General features: G+C 40.3%; 1 long non-coding RNA gene across 2 annotated transcripts; it reads left to right on the top strand.

Moving 5' to 3' along the window:
• The first annotated feature begins 3,061 nt into the window (after positions 1-3,061).
• LOC146684478 (uncharacterized) lies at positions 3,062-6,520 on the top strand. 2 transcript variants are annotated; one of them, XR_014917225.1, is made up of 6 exons: positions 3,062-3,105; positions 3,337-4,791; positions 5,332-5,493; positions 5,746-5,854; positions 5,960-6,079; positions 6,222-6,520. It is a non-coding gene; the product is annotated as an uncharacterized LOC146684478 (long non-coding RNA). The 2 variants fall into 2 exon arrangements; XR_014917226.1 differs by lacking the exon at positions 3,062-3,105 and having other exon boundaries at positions 3,446-4,791; positions 5,746-5,784; positions 6,222-6,514.
• The last annotated feature ends 454 nt before the right edge of the window (positions 6,521-6,974 follow it).

Here is a 6,974-nt window from a genome sequence, read left to right as displayed (position 1 = left end):
AAAGTTACAGTAACTTCATGAAGTTGTACAAAAAGGCTTTATTTCGCCAAGACAGTGCGTTTCTGACTATTACATGCATTTGAATGGGGAACTCGCCTGAGACAAAGTATAGGTTTTCATTATGTGAATAACTTGAAAGTCTTACTCACACAGCTGCAAAACCTGTTTGCCCAGCACGGGGATATTGAATTCTATAATTATCTTATAGAATTCAATGTATAAATATAAATGTGTATTTTTGAATCTTCTATCAAAAGTTACAGCTATTTATATGAATTTGTACAAAAACGCTTTATTTCATCAAGACAGTGCGTTTCTGACGATTACATGCATTTGAATGGGGAAGTCTCCCAACCAAAGTATAGGTTTTCATTATGTGAATAACTTTAACATCTTAGCTCAAACAGCTGCAAAACCTGTTTGCCCAGCACGGGGATATTGAATTCTACAAGATGAAGCCATAAATATATGTGTCCGAGTGTTCTATCAAAAGTTACACCGATTTATATGAAGTTGTGCAAAAAAGCTTTATTTCGCCAACACAGTGCGTTTCTGACGATTACATGCATTTGAATGGAGTTCTCGCCCGAACAAAGTATAGGTTTTCATTATGTGAATATCTTGAAAATCTTAGCTCAAACAGCTGCAAAACCTGTTTGCCCAGCACGGGGATATTGAATTCTATAAGATAAAGCCATGAATATGTATATCTGAATCTTCTATCAAAAGTTACAGCTGTCTTCATGAAGACCATTAAAAACGCTTTATTTCACCACGTTAGTGCGTTTCTTTCTATTACATGCATTTGAATGGAGTTCTCGCCCAAAACAAAGTATAGGTTTTCATTATGTGAATAACTTGAAAATCTTAGCTCAAACAGCTGCAAAACCTGTTTTCCCAGCACGGGGACCTTGAGTTCTATAAGATGAAGCCATAAACATGTTTGTCTGAGTTTTCTATCAAAAGTTACACCGATTTATATGAAGTTGTGCAAAAAAGCTTTATTTCGCCAACACAGTGCGTTTCTGACGATTACATGCATTTGAATGGAGTTCTCGCCCGAACAAAGTATAGGTTTTCATTATGTGAATATCTTGAAAATCTTAGCTCAAACAGCTGCAAAACCTGTTTGCCCAGCACGGGGATATTGAATTCTATAAGATAAAGCCATGAATATGTATATCTGAATCTTCTATCAAACGTTACAGCTGTCTTCATGAAGACCATTAAAAACGCTTTATTTCACCACGTTAGTGCGTTTCTTTCTATTACATGCATTTGAATGGAGTTCTCGCCCAAAACAAAGTATAGGTTTTCATTATGTGAATAACTTGGAAATGTTAGCTCAAACAACTGCAAAACCTGTTTTCCCAGCACGGGGACCTTGAGTTCTATAAGATAAAGCCATAAACATGTTTGTCTGAGTTTTCTATCAAAAGTTACACCTATTTATATGAAGTTGTACAAAAACGCTTTCTTTCGCCAAGACAGTGCGTTTCTCACTGTTACATGCATTTGAATGGGGAACTCGACCGAAACAAAGTATGGGTTTTCATTATGTGAATAACTTGAAAATCTTAGCTCAAACAGCTGCAAAACCTGTTTGCTCAACACGGGGATATCGAACTTTATAAGATAAAGCCATAAATATGTGTATATGCGTCTTCTATCAAAAGTTACAGCTGTCTTGAATGAAAGCATTATAGCAGCTTACCTCGATCATGTGGTAGAACAGACACATGGGCCACCTACGTGTCCTCCTACGGCAGGAGTAGTTGCCACAAACCTGCAAAACAAAAAGAAATGATCAGATGACATGAACAGATTTATACAGCCATAAGCAAGAGATTCTTCCTGCCTGTGGGCGTCAAACTGGACCCCCCCCCCCCCCCCCTCTCCTTACTGTAGCTATCAAAACTATCATAGTCTAAAACTATCATGTCATATCAAAACTATTATAATCACATTATCTGACTTTATCAGTTATAACAATGAGAAACGGTAAACAATTTGGCAAATAAATGACTTATAATTGTGCTTACCTGGTCCAGATGATCCACAGTCCCTTTGCATTTGTTATAATCCAGGATGATGTGGGGCTTTCTCTTCCCAGAGTCCTGGACTTGTAGCTCACGGTGCCTGGTGCTCAATAAGACAACCTTTTTTCTTTGCTTGGGGATGTAGGAAACCACAGCCTTGCCCCCCCTGTAGCGACCTGGACGGGAGAGACAATCATCGAATCTTACTGCCCGATTAATTTGCTCAAATCTTTTTTTTTTTGACATGGTAGCAGGAAACAGAAGAGCCCTGTCTCCCCATTTCACAGGCTTGTTGTCGTTTCATGTTGAGACCTGTACAGGCTAACCAGCATCACAAGCCCCATGTAAGCCTGCAACTCCTCATCTATGTCCTTCCAGTCTTTTACTGACCTGTTGCCCCTGCGGGTTGGTGAAATGCAGGATTAGCTGCATAATGTCCTCTGCAAAAAAAAGATGGAAAGTGCTCACAGGGCTGCTGATCCTATACGAATTGCATAATGGGTTGGTCCTGGGGTTAAAATGGGGGGAGGAAAAAATGGCAGGACCTCTTCGTGTGTGGGTTGCCACATGATTTCTCCATTTTTAGATCTCCACTGGCCATCCTCCAGTCTTGTCTCTTCCTCCTGCTCTTCTTCCTCCTTCTCCTTCTCCTTCTCCTCCTCCTCACATGAGCTGCAAAGCTCCTCGGTGCCTGGCAAAAATTCTTCTTCGCTGTCAGAAGTATCTCCACTGCTTGTGGAGAGTGCAAAACTGCAGCAACAGCCTCCTCTAAACTGAGTGCACGCTTCATTGTGTCTGTGCAGAAATGACCACTCAGACCAGGCTGCAAAGTATTCTCATAGACTTCAAAGGTGCACCTGAATAAACATGCTATACCATACATCCAATAAGAGAGAGGAGGCACACTCATGATCAAGAAAAAACATAAACGCACGCCTTTGATCTCTCTCCCCCCCCCCCCCCCCCCCCTCTGTCTTTCTCTCTCTCTCTTACACACGCACACATACATACACACACAATACCATTTTATGGTGGTTAGCTGTTTTATTGTCATGCATTTTACAAGGTAAGATAACCATGTCCTGCATTCAAAACCACTGAAAATGTCTATGGTGGTGCTGTGCCTAATATTGTGCTGGTGTATGCTGGGTAATGGCACAGCTAGCGACTGGGTGACTTTATTCACCCGCTTCGGCTGTTATCACTCCATACAATGGGCGTTATTAGCACAAATCAATCCCATAGATATGGACCATTTCCTGCTAGATTGTTCAGAAGGTTGTTATCATCCATCCAGATGGAGGATCACTAACAGGAGCGTGGGAAGACTCCAGAATCCACTCTGGCTGCAATCCGGTGGATACAGCAGTGTTTACAGGTAAGACCGTTTAAACGGACAGCATTTATAGAATGACTATTAAAAATCAGCGAGTGTCAATAATGTTAATGTGGTTATGTTAGTAATACACCGAGTGCTAATATAACAGCTTTAAGATGCATTTGTAGATGTTATTACGTGTTTTACTGTCTTTATGGTGCTAGCTTAAAGTTACGGTGTAAACGTTAGCTTATATTGGAGTAAAGCTGTTACTGTTTAAACGATGTTAGCACAGAAATATTAGCTTCTGTCATGACTGACGAAGTTACTAGTTAATAAAGTTTCCAGTAAAGTGTTTAATCGCAGCCACAGACTGACAGCAAATATCTCGATTAGCTTCAGTGCATCTGTAATAAATATGTGCAAGTTTCAGTGCTTCGTTTAAACTGTATGATACTTATACTGACCCAGGGTCAGTGTAAAATACAATCCTAGCTGTGTGAACAAAGCCTGGCTCCTTTAATCCTGCATGAAAAACCTCAGGATGCAGGCTATTATTACGCTTTCCTGCTGGCACACCTGTCACACCTGAGAGTCAGCTAGAAACTTACAGTGACGTGGACATCATGCAAAGACTGCCAGACTCTGTAATACTGCAAATGATCAGTGACTCAAGTTAACACTAAACTTTAAACGGTGCCTCTGTGTCTCTGTGTGCTGAACATTTAGGATTGAGTCAGGCTGCATCTGTGTTAGTCCTCTGACAGACTGGTGACCTGTCCAGGTGTGCTCTACCTATGACTACTGGGACAGGCTCTAGCTCCTGTAATAGAAATTTTATGTTATTCTCATTTAAAGCATTTAAGTGCTTATGCATATGCTTAGTTGTGACACTGTTATAGACTGTTCAATGAAAGTTTCTAAAACTAGATGAACTTACTTCAGCAGTTTGAGAAAACAACTCCCTTTACAGGTGCTGATAACGTCAAGGGCACAAAACAGCATAACCATTGATCCGTTAGGTTTCATAGCGAGACACGTGAAGTGGCAGAGCTGACATGACTGAACTGTGATGTTTGATGTGTGTTTGCTCTCCTGTGCACAGTAATAAATAGCATGATCACAGCTCTTTCTGTGTTGCAGACTTTATTAAAAAAAATTCCATGACATCTACTATAACTGAACCAACCTGGTGCTCTTCATTTATGGAGGCTGTTGAGTCTGAATGTTGGATGTTGTGTATCTCGTGTTCTCTGGGCTTTGTTGTCCTCAGTCTTTTTGCAGGATCAGAAAACAAAACCGGGAGGCGCGTAAATGTTTCTTCTCCATGATGTTTCTTCAAATGTTTCTTCTGGATGATGATATGACCGTGACACGGGATGCCACCTTTGGTCTTGTGACGAAGCAAAGCTCAGGAAGAAGTGTGATTAAATGGTACCCACATGTTGAGAAGGATGTACAGGGCACCTGCAGCCAAATCCAAGCTTCAGCTTAGTTGTAGTTGCAGAATGCTATAGGACTGAGACATCTAAGGCATCAAATGTTTGATTAAATGGATGAAAAAGAGAAGTTTTTTCCCTATAATTATCACTTCTTAAAATCTGTAGCAACTTCAAGTCTGTCAGCATGCTGAGCATGCTCAGAATGTGACAATATATTTTTGTTCAATATTTAATTTCTTTCAGTTGCAATTGTTAAATGAAAAAATATATATTCTTATAATTTAGCAAATGAATTTATCAAAAAAAAAAAACAACATATATCTGTATTAGTTTTAGTAAATTAATTTGACACCTGTATTGAAAATACCATATTGTATTCATACAGAATCAGTATGGTATCATTGTTTGTCTGTTCACTGATTGTTGAAGCTAAGAGCTACTTTGATCTGTTTAGATCTAAAGTATCCAAAGTTGAGTTCTAATGTTTCTTCACCCCTGTGTGTGTGATATGTGATTTCCTACATGCTGGCAGAGCAGAGCAGCAGTTTGTGCTCACAGATGGTGACGGTGTGGAGAGACGGTGGTATTTCCTCAGAAGAACCAGCAGAGTCACAAAGGACACCAGTCCATCTCACCACCTTGACTTGCTGACTGATGTTCGTCTGCACTGCACAGAGGAAATCAACTGACCGAGGTTTGTCCAGTGACGTGTTATGAAATGTATATTTGTTTTATGCTTACAGATATGTTTTTCTTGACAGAGGCTCTGCAGAGGTTAGACAAAGCAGAGAAAACATGTGCTTTACATTTTACTGTGATTTATTGAGATATTTGTTGCCTGATGTTCAGCAGGAATGGAGAAATAGAATCAAAGGGAGATGTTTTTCCTGTTTTTGTAATGATGTAAGTAAATCTTCAATATTATTTATTTGCTTGGTTATATTAGGAGCGTTTCTGAGTGAGGGAGAGAGGAGTCATCATCCAGGTAAAGTGACGTGGATCAGTGGATACACTTGTCTCCCCTTTAAAGGAGACGATCCAAGTCATCCTTAAATGTTAGCGCTTTCAAATACACAAACATTTTTAAAGGACAAAAATGAACATCCAACTTTGACTGTAATACAAAATAAATCTTTGCATGTGTGTTTTCAAACTCTCAGATGGGCAGTATATCAGTCTTGGACTGTCTAACCTGCCGGAGCAGCACTGAATGACCACCGCACGAGCATGTTCCTGCAACATTCAGCATCTGATCCTTCATCTGTGTGCTTCTGCTTTTGGTAAGTAGAGTTACCCAACTCCAGTAACTCTAAACACATGCCATCCATTTCTAACGGCCTGGTTACTTCCTGTCAGTTACTTTAGAAACCATGTGGTCACCTGACCTAACACTGTTTCTTCTTCTTCCCCTTAATGTTGAAGTGTCAAATGTCAAACAGCTGGAGAGGAAACTACACCAGTGTACTGGGATGTTTCAGCAACACGTGCCAGATGCTGTTCCTTCATGGTGACATCACCAGAGACAGTCCCGCCCACCTCAGGACCCATTGATTATGATGATCTGATCCATCAAACCCCCAGCAGGTGAACTTTATTCATGACATAACACCGCAACAATGTAAAAAATTAAACAGCAACAGTCTAAATGTAAAGTGCATTCTAAAGTCCTCTTCAATAAATTGTATGCAAAGAGTCATTCAGGTCACTACAGAACCCAGAGTCTTCATCATTAAATCTCTGGTTGCTTCATTTTTCTATCCTATATCAGATATTTTAAAGGTTATCTTAGGTAAAGTTCCATTCTCATGGTGAGGCAAAGTGCTTTATGTGTGCCCGTGTCATGAACGGCTATAAAAGGCCTATAATTAAAGAACAAAGCGGGGTTTGAGTTCGAGTTGCGGCAGACTGTCACTACTTGGAAATGGAACGCAGCCTTCCTACGGCGGACAGCTAATAACAGGAATCGGACGCGGTCCAGCCAAGTCCACAGCAACCACCATAGCAACCGCCTAGCATGACCTTAAAAACATATTCTGTCTTCATAACTATCAAAATCGTGAAATGATTTGCAAAGTGTGAAAGTGTTACAGCTGCAGAGAGCTATGGCGGTATCTATGGAAGCTGTTTACATAGCTAATAATATACGATGTAACCATGGAGACAGTCAGTCACTTG

Source organism: Copadichromis virginalis, linkage group LG20 (assembly GCF_057382275.1).
Source record: "Copadichromis virginalis isolate Kocher_CV1m ecotype Utaka linkage group LG20, C_Virginalis_male_GT1.1, whole genome shotgun sequence".
Classification (NCBI taxonomy): domain Eukaryota; kingdom Metazoa; phylum Chordata; class Actinopteri; order Cichliformes; family Cichlidae; genus Copadichromis; species Copadichromis virginalis.
The sequence above is the reverse complement of the archived record's forward strand: the minus strand, read 5'-3'. Positions and strand labels throughout refer to the sequence as shown.